Source organism: Callospermophilus lateralis, chromosome 12 (assembly GCF_048772815.1).
Source record: "Callospermophilus lateralis isolate mCalLat2 chromosome 12, mCalLat2.hap1, whole genome shotgun sequence".
Lineage (NCBI taxonomy): Eukaryota > Metazoa > Chordata > Mammalia > Rodentia > Sciuridae > Callospermophilus > Callospermophilus lateralis.
In genome coordinates this window covers 92,386,278-92,396,174 of record NC_135316.1, presented here as the reverse complement: position 1 = coordinate 92,396,174, position 9,897 = coordinate 92,386,278, and positions in this window count along the sequence as shown.

Genomic DNA, 9,897 nt, shown 5'->3' with positions numbered 1-9,897 from the left:
TTTGTCTTAACTTCAAGCTATAAAAAGCACCAAGACATTCCCAAAGTGCTGCCTGTGTTCTGGAAATACTCTTCCCTACTCCTCCTGATGAGGTGAATGAGACCATTTAAAGCTGTTTTCTATAGTAAGTATAGTAATTCCATTCTTCGAATGCTGATCCTCTAGCTGAAATAATTCAAAATAACCTGCTGCATGTGTGTCTTCTATATCAATGAAATGCTCATGATTTTCTCATCCAGGACAGTTTCCAAAGGGGAACAAATTTGTCTGTCCAACAATACAAGTTACGGGTCTATGAAAAATGCATTTCCCAAGCAGTTCACTGAGGAAAGGACTGGACTGCATCTGGCTTTCTGTGGGTCTGGGACATTGGGGTACATTTTACAGTGGTGGTGGAATGTATATCTATGCACCCTTGACATGTCTCTTTGTTTGCTATAAAAATGGTTACCTTGACTTGAGGCCAAACTGTATGGGGGATACTTTAAATTGAACCATTTGGCCTTTTACTGTGTAGAAGTATATAGAAGTGCTATATATGGAAGCACAGTCTACAAGAAAGACAAAATCTTGTCTAGAGCTCATTTTTAAATTTTTAAGGAAAACAGGTGTCCTACAAAGTTGGAAGAAGCTCAGATAGTAATACACCATCACTGGCTTCTGGATGGTGTGGTTGAAGAATAGTGTTATTCTCTGCTACTGATAATTGCTCTTTTTGGAGTTGTTTCATCTAGTACTTTCCCTTCAGTGGGAAGGAACTGACAGGGCAGGGTCCATGGAGCGCTTTCTTTCTCCATGGCCTCTTTCTTCATGAGCTCATCATGACCATCACCAGAGTTGCTATGGTGTAAGATGGTTAATGGTCAGAAAATGATTCAGCCTGTCCAGTGTTGCTAAGGCCATCCTGTGCAGTGGAGATTTCACAAAAAGCATTAAAATATCACAATGCTTTGTTCTCACTCTGGTACTTCTCTCTAGATCACTCTTCCCCATTTCCCCTTGATACTGGATCTTCTAGTCTTGTTCCTTTCACTTTTGTAAATCACCCTCTTCTGCATGCCAGCATGTGTAAATACCCCAGTCAGGCCATAGTTTTATTCATACAGATTGAATGACAACTGCACTGCTTGCAACTCTACCAGCTGAGAAGATTCCCCTTTACAGTATTTATTTAAGTCCACCTCAGAATGGGACAGCAGCGTGGAAATTGCATGGTTTCATCTAATTCTAACAAATTATTCCAATCTGTTTGTCAGCAATGCTCAATTTATTTCCTACCCTGTGTTATCACAGGAAATCAGCTGTAGAGCTATAGATGTGAGAAAAAGTGCCAGTAGCACATTTAGGTGATGTGAGATAGTAGGACATTTTTTTCATGCATCTTTTTCCCTCCCTCCCTTCCTTCCTTCCTTCCTTCCTTCCTTCCTTCCTTCCTTCCTTCCTTCCTTTCTTCCTTCCTTCCTTATTTATTTATTTTACTACTGATAATTAAACACAGAGGTGCTGTACCACTGGTTTATATCCCCAGCCCTTTTTATTTTGAGACAGTGTCCTGCTGTGTTGCCCTGGCCTAGAACATGTGATTCTCTTCCTCTCAGCCTCTTGAGCAGCTGTGATTGCAGATGTGCACAATCACGCCAGGCTCTTTTCATGCAATGTATTTTCACCTTCTTGACAAGTCAGGATGAAATCAGATACACAAAACTGGACACCACAACTCAGGCCAACTTGTGTCTTACAAATGGATAGATGCATTATCAGGTGGGTATACTATAACACTATGAAGCTGTTTTTCAAATGGAGTGTAGTTCTCTGCTATGAGAGAAATAGTATTGTTCCAAAATCATGGGGTCTACATATATCTTCTCTTGTTAGAATTTTCTAAAAATATCACAATGCATTTTCATCTGTTGAACACATCTTAAACAATTAATAAGTTGGGTCAAATAGAAAGAGTCAAAACCACTTTCATGCTATTTCATATGTTCTGCAAAGTCTGCTTTTCATACTCTACCTGTAATTGGGTCACAAAACTCTTTTTAAGTATCATAAAGCCTGCTTCTCAAAACCAGTGTAGCCCTTCCTTGTGCCTCTTTCTTAGTGGGAGGTGAGATCCAAAGACTTCCTTCATACTTAAGGGATGTCAATCATGCTCCAGATCAGCTGATTCTTAAAGAACTTCACTATTATTCCAAGCCTTTTAATCAGTTCTCAAGCCTGGTTGCCTATTGAAACTATCTGTGCAACTTTTGACACCAGAACCCGTGCTCTATAGATTCTATGGATTTGTATTTAACTGAATTGAAGTGAAGCAAAGGGATTTTTCTGTTTTCATTTCCTTCCTCCCCTTCCTTCCTCCTTTCCTTCTTCATTACCAGAGATTGAACCCAGGGACACTGTGCCACTAAGTCACATCTTTCGCCCCTTTTAATTTTTATATGAGACAAGATCCAACTACATTGCTGAGGCTGGCCTGGAATGTGTGATCCTCCTTCCTTAGCCTCTGGAGGTGCCTGAGGTTACAGGTGTGCAACCACCACCCCTGACATTTATTTTTAATATGTGAGCAAGATCTGAGAACCACTTTAAATAGACACTTCGGGAATGGGGAGTATAGGTCTGGAGCAGAGATATAATTATTGAGTATCTATAATAATATATTTCTTACAGTGATAGTCAATCATCTACATTCTGTCAACCACTAAGGCAGTATGTAATTATTTAACTTTATACACTTATTTATTAATCGACTAATGGGTGTGGCTCTTAGAAAGTCATGGATATAGAAGCAGGAGGGTATCTGGTAAAACTGTTACCCTCTTTCCTTCACATGGCTTAGGAAAGAAATCTGGGAGATGGGCTGGAGGAACCAAAGTAAAAGCATTTATGCAAGTACTTTTTAGCTCTTGCTTTATTCCTAAAATTTCATGACATTTGGAGTTTGCTAGTTTTGGATATATTATGTAGTTTATAAAATCCTGTTAATATTGAAACCAAGCTTAAGTTGATTATTAAATTCAATACTTGCATTTTCAAACATTTCTCATTCTCAAGGTGGTGTTTTAGACACTAATTAAAAAAAAGCAAATGGTCTCTACTCATCAAGATATTCGCAGTCTGGTAAAAGCCAACTATAGCTTGATAAGAGCATTGCCATGGTTGCTATTTTAGTTACAACCTAAAGACAGGTTTTTCAAATTTTTAAATTGTGGTTAAAAAAAAATAAGACATAAGGTCTACCCTCATATCACACAATACGGAATTATGAACTGTAAGAACAGTGTAGTACAGCAGATAGCTACAGCAGATACATAGAACTTTTCAACTTCACATCACGGTTTATGTACATTGTTCAATAACTTTGCCTTCCTTCAGTCTATAATAATCACCATTCTACTTTCTGGTACGGTGAGTTGATATCTTTAGATACTTCACCTAAATGGAATTGACCCATCTCTGATTGCCAAGCCACGTGGCAGCTGGCCTGCTGATCCCTGTGGAGAAGGAGCAGCAGAGTGGTGGAGTGGTAGAGTCCCAGAGTGGTGGCTGGGTGGGTACAACTCAGGTGAAAAGCACAGCTCTGGCCGCATGGAGTCCATCATACAAGCAAGTCAGAGCAAAGGTGAGCCATGGTGTGCCACCTGCCATCTTTCCAGGGCCCAGCCTGGGCACTGCAGCGATGCACAACTTGGTGCAACAGATCCCATGACCTCAACCTCCTGCTTCCTGACCTGCCTCCAGAAAATGGAAGTGAAGAAGACTTGAATGAAAGTTGGGACTCAAGAATTAACCAATAGCATTACTACATTTTCAAACCCTAATTAGCATATTTGGGCCCATAGCAGTGCACCAAGTACTATATAAACTTCAGGACCCAGAAAACCTGCTTTCGGGTCCCATTGTGCACTGCAAGAGTTCTGTTCCTAGCTGGCGCTGTGGCCCAGGCCTCTAATACCAGCAGCTTTGCTGGCTGAGGCAGGAGGATGGCTAGTTCAAAGCCATCCTCAACAACTGCGAGGCACTAAGCAACTCAGTGAGACCCAACCAGTAAATAAAACACAAAAAGAGCTGGGGATGTGGCTCAGTGGTTGAGTGTCCCCCAGTTCAATCCATGGTACCTCCCCTAAATACCCCCCTGGCCAAAAAAAAAAGTTCTGTCCAAGTTCCTTAATAAATCCTACCATTACACTCAATTATTCTGGTCTGGAGTTCATTCTTCGAAATTGATGATGAGCAGCTGGGGTCTACTGCAACATCAGAGGGCTTGACCCACCAGTGAAAGCTGTAACACGTCTTGGCTACAGAGACCTCCATCTTATGCAGAACTCACCTCCCAGCAGAGACAGAGCTCTAGTCTTGCCTGATATTTGCTAGCAGAGAATCCAGCTTTGTCTCAAAACTCTGGTTTCAGAATCCTGCAGTGCTTTTTCTTTTGTGAGGGCTTACTTCGCTTACCATAATGTCTTCCAAATCCATCCATGTTGTCACATATGACAGGATTTTCCTCTTTTATCTGGCCACATAGTACTCCCTTGTATGTGTATTTATATTTCCTTCCCACTCAACCAGTGATGGATATTCAGGCTGCTTTCCTAGCTTAACTACTGTTGATAATGCCACAGAGATTACGGGAGTGCAAATATCTTTTCTAGATCCTGATGTTAATGCTTTAGAATTAGCACCCAAAATGTGGGATTTTCATCATTCCTCTGTTGACTCCATTTTAACTTTCCAAAGAAACAGTGTCTGTTTTCTATAGCAGCTCCACTACTGCAGATCCTTGGCCTCAGTGTATAGAAGTTTCAACTTTTCCAAATCTTTATTCATACTTTTTAAATCTGGCTTTGTTTTTTTTCTGTCATCATTTTGATAATGGTGATTCTAGCAGGTATGAAGTCATATGCCCTATTGTGGTTTTGATTTGCATTTCCTAAGTATTATTGTTTTTGAGCATCTTTGCATATACCTATTAGCTACTTGTATGTCTTTGAGAAATATCTATTCACATCCTTTGCACATGGTTTTTTATTCAAGTTATTATTATTATTACTAGTTATTGAGTTAGAGAGTTTTCATATATGTATTTATCAGATATATGACTTGTGTTTTTTAAATTCTGCATGCTGCCTTTTCTCTTTGTTGATCATATCCTTTGCTGTGCAGAATATTTGATATACTCCCACTTGAGCAGTTTTGTTTTTGTAGCCTGTGTTTTTTGGTGTGATGTTCAAGAAGTTGTCACCAAGACCAATGCTACAAATCTATTCCCTAATGTTTCTTTTGAGAAGTTTTACAGTTCCAAGTCTTAAGTTTTAGCCAAGAGCTCATTTTGAATTGAACTGTGTATACAATAAGATAGGGGCCTCATTTTATTTTTCCAATGCAGAAACTCTATTCTTCCCAGTTTAATTTGATGAAGTGTCTGTCCACCCCGCATTGTGTTTGCTTGGTACTCTTGACAACAGCAGTTGACCATTCATGCTGGATTAATTACTTTGCTGTCTATTCTGCCTCAATTGTGTATGTGTCTATCTTTATGTCAGGTTCAGACTATTTTAATCATTTTGTAATAGGTTTTAAATTCAGGAAGTATGAAAACCTCAATACTGTTCAAGCTTAAAATTGTTTCAGACATGTGGGATCCATTGTGATTTCATGTGAATTTTAGCTTTTTTTTTCCCTTTCCACAAAATGGTTATTGAAAATCTGTTAAGGAATAAATTGAGCCAGTGGATTGTGTTTGATAGTATGAACATTATAATAATACTGTCTTCTTATTGGTTATGGTGGGATGTCTTTCCATTTATTTATGTCTTTAATTTCTTTCATCAGTGTTTCGTAGTTTTTAGTGTACAAAGATTTTTGCCTTCTTGTTAAGTTGATTCCCAAGTGTTTAATCATTTTTAATGCTGTGATTAATGGGATTATTTTCTTAATTTCTATTTCAGATAGTTTTTTGTATAGAAATTAAACTGATGTTTGTGTGTCAGTTTTTTTTTTTTTAAGAGAGAGAGAGGGAGGGAGAGAGAGAACTTTTTCAATATTTATTATTTATTTATTTATTTATTTTTAAATTTTTATTGTTGGTTGTTCAAAACATTACATAGTTCTTGACATATCATATTTCACACTTTGATTCAAGTGGGTTATCAACTCCCATTTTTATCCCATATACAGATTGCAGAATCACATCGGTTACACATCCACTGATTTTCATATTGCCATACTAGTGTCTGTTGTATTCTGCTGCCTTTCCTATCCTCTACTATCCCCCCTCTCCTCCCCTCCCCTCCAATCTTCTCTCTCTACCCCATCTACTGTAATTCATTTCTCCCCCTTGTTTTTTTTTTTTCCTTTCCCCTCACTTCCTCTTGTATGTAATTTTGTATAACAATGAGGGTCTCCTTCCATTTCCATGCAATTTCCCTTCTCTCTCCCTTTCCCTCCCACCTCTCGTCCCTGTTTAATGTTAATCTTCTTCTCATGCTCTTCCTCCCTACTCTGTTCTTAGTTACTCTCCTTATATCAAAGAAGACATTTGGCATTTGTTTTTTAGGGATTGGCTAGCTTCACTTAGCATAATCTGCTCTAATGCCATCCATTTCCCTGCAAATTCTATGATTTTGTCATTTTTTAAATGCAGAGTAATACTCCCTTGTGTATAAATGCCACATTTTTTTTACCCATTCGTCTATTGAAGGGCATCTAGGTTGGTTCCATAGTCTTGCTATTGTGAATTGTGCTGCTATGAACATCGATATAGCAGTGTCCCTGTAGTATGCTCTTTTTAGGTCTTTAGGGAATAGACCAAGAAGGGGAATAGCTGGGTCAAATGGTGATTCCATTCCCAGCTTTCCAAGAAATCTCCATACTGCTTTCCAAATTGGCCGCACCAATTTGCAGTCCCACCAGCAATGTACAAGTGTACCCTTTTCCCCACATCCTCGCCAGCACTTCTTGTTGTTTGACTTCATAATGGCTGCCAATCTTACTGGTGTGAGATGGTATCTTAGGGTGGTATTGATTTGCATTTCTCTGACTGCTAGAGATGGTGAGCATTTTTTCATGTACTTGTTGATTGATTGTGTGTCCTCCTCTGAGAAGTGTCTGTTCAGGTCCTTGGCCCATTTGTTGATTGGGTTATTTGTTTTCTTACTGTTTAATTTTTTGAGTTCTTTGTATACTCTGGATATTAGGGCTCTATCTGAAGTGTGAGGAGTAAAGATTTGTTTCCAGGATATAGGCTCCCTATTTACCTCTCTTATTGTTTCTTTTGCTGAGAAAAAAATTTTTAGTTTGAGTAAGACCCATTTCTTGATTCTAGTTATTAACTCTTGTGCTATGGGTGTCCTATTGAGGAATTTGGAGCCCGACCCCACAGTATGTAGATTGTAGCCAACTTTTTCTTCTATCAGATGCCTTGTCTCTGATTTGATATCAAGCTCCTTGATCCATTTTGAGTTAACTTTTGTGCATGGCAAGAGAAAGGGATTCAGTTTCATTTTGTTGCATATTGATTTCCAGTTTTCCCAGCATCATTTGTTGAAGATGCTATCCTTCCTTCATTGCATGCTTTTAGCCCCTTTATCAAATATAAGATAGTTGTAATTTTGTGGATTGGTTTCTGTGTCCTCTATTCTGTACCATTGGTCCACCCCCCTGTTTTGGTACCAGTACCACGCTGTTTTTGTTACTATTGCTCTGTAGTATAGTTTGAAGTCTGGTATCAGTATACCGCCTGATTCACACTTCCTGCTTACAGTTGTTTTTGCTATTCTGGGTCTTTTATTTTTCCATATGAATTTCATGATTGCTTTATCTATTTCTACAAGAAATGCCATTGGAATTTTGATTGGCATTGCATTAAACCTATAGAGAACTTTTGGTAATATCGCCATTTTTCCATCTTCTAATATTTATTCTTTAGATTTCGGCGGACACAACATCTTAGTTTGTATGTGGTGCTGAGGATTGAACCCAGGCCGCTCACATGCCAGGCGAGTGCGCCACCACTTGAGCCACATCCCCAGCCCTGTATGTCAGTTTTTACCCCTCAACTTTACTGAATTAGTTCCAATAGTCTTTTAGTGAAGTCTTTGGTGTTAGCTACATGTGAGATCAGAACCTACTCCAAAAGATGAATCCTACTTCTCCTCTATTTGGATGACCTTTATTTCTTTTTATTATTATTAATTGCTCTGGTGAGGACTTACAGAATTACTTCGAGTAGAAATGATGAGAATGAACATTGTTGCCTTATTCCTTTTCTCATAGGATAAACTTCCATTTTTTCGCCACTGAGTACAATATTAGTTATGTCTTTTCTAACGTGCCTCTGTTATGCTGAGGTGATTTCCTTCTGTTCTCATTGGTCAGGTGTTTTCATCATGAAAGTTTGCTGGATTCATTATATGCTTTTTTTTCTCTATCTATTAGGATATGCGATTAATACTTACAATTCACTTTGCTGCTTTGAAATATCACATTGATTTTCATATGCTGAAATATCCTAGCATGCCAGGATAACAGAGTAAATCCCACTTGATCATGTCATATGATTCTTTTAATATGTCCTAGGCAAAGCCAGCCTCAACAACTTATCAAGGCCCTAAACAACTTAGCAAGATCTTTTGGTTCAGTGGTTGAGGGCCCCTGGATTCAATCCCTGGTTTAAAAAATAAATTAAATAAATAAATAAACAAATAAATTAAAAATAAAATTAAAAAAAATATATATATATATATATCAATCATAGGATTTGATGTGCTGGTATTCTGTTAAAGATTTTGCATTTGTGTGTATCAGAGATATTGACTGATAGTTTTATTGCAGTCTCTCTGTCTTGTTTTGGTTTGAGAGTAATACATATCTCATAAAATGAGCTTAGATATATACACTTTTCTTCAATTATTTGGAAGATTTTAAAAAGATTGACATTAATATTTATTTAATTATGAATGGAATTCATTAGTGAATCATTTTGTCTTGTTTTTGTTTGTTTTGTTTTTTTTTTCCTTTTGAGTGAAGATTTTCACCACTGATTTAATCTTCTTATGACATATAGGTCTGATGAGATTTCACGTTTACTCACCAATCAATATTGATAGATTGTATGATTTTAGGAATTTATTTTCGAGGTTATACAGTTACATGGTGTATAAAGAGAATTTTCTCCTGAAACACTTTATCTCTTTTAGGTAAGATTTACACAAAGACTAAAAAGTCTGTGTCAGTTTAGGAAACCAATAATTTCATAGCTATCTAACTTCATAAATCAGATTTAAATTAAGGTTCCTCTGGTTAGAGACCATTGTAATTCCAAGATGCTGAACTAGTTCCAGTTTAAGTTCTTCTGGATGAATGTTTCTGACAATTATAGATCCTGAGATATAACTAAAACCCCATCATGCACATTAATAAATAAATGCTTTTATTGTATGTATATATTTTACTAACATGAAATATTCATATAAAAGTTTTTCTCTAGTGTTTAAACCATTTAAAATCTTTTCCCCTAAAGCCTGTGTTGAAGTTTCTCCAATTTAATTCAATTCTTGGAGAATTGTTCTAGATACAAGTATGTACTTAATGCATCTGTATAATTTCGGAAAGTCATGAAAATTCATCTATAATTGATACTTAAATTCAAAACTTCTTTTTAATGCTACATCTTTGAAGAGGAAATTTTTTTCTATGTTTTTATTTCCCTTTACCAAGTGAAAACTTCCTCTTCTTCAGTTTTCATTGTTGGAATATTAAGTTTAAGGGCAAGTATTTTTCAGTATATCTTAAATTTAGGTTGTCCTCACACAACTCCCTTACTTTAAAAAAAAATTTAAGAAAATATGACCTATTCCCCCTCCTTTTTTTATTTTCCCAGACACTAATTCCTCTTTC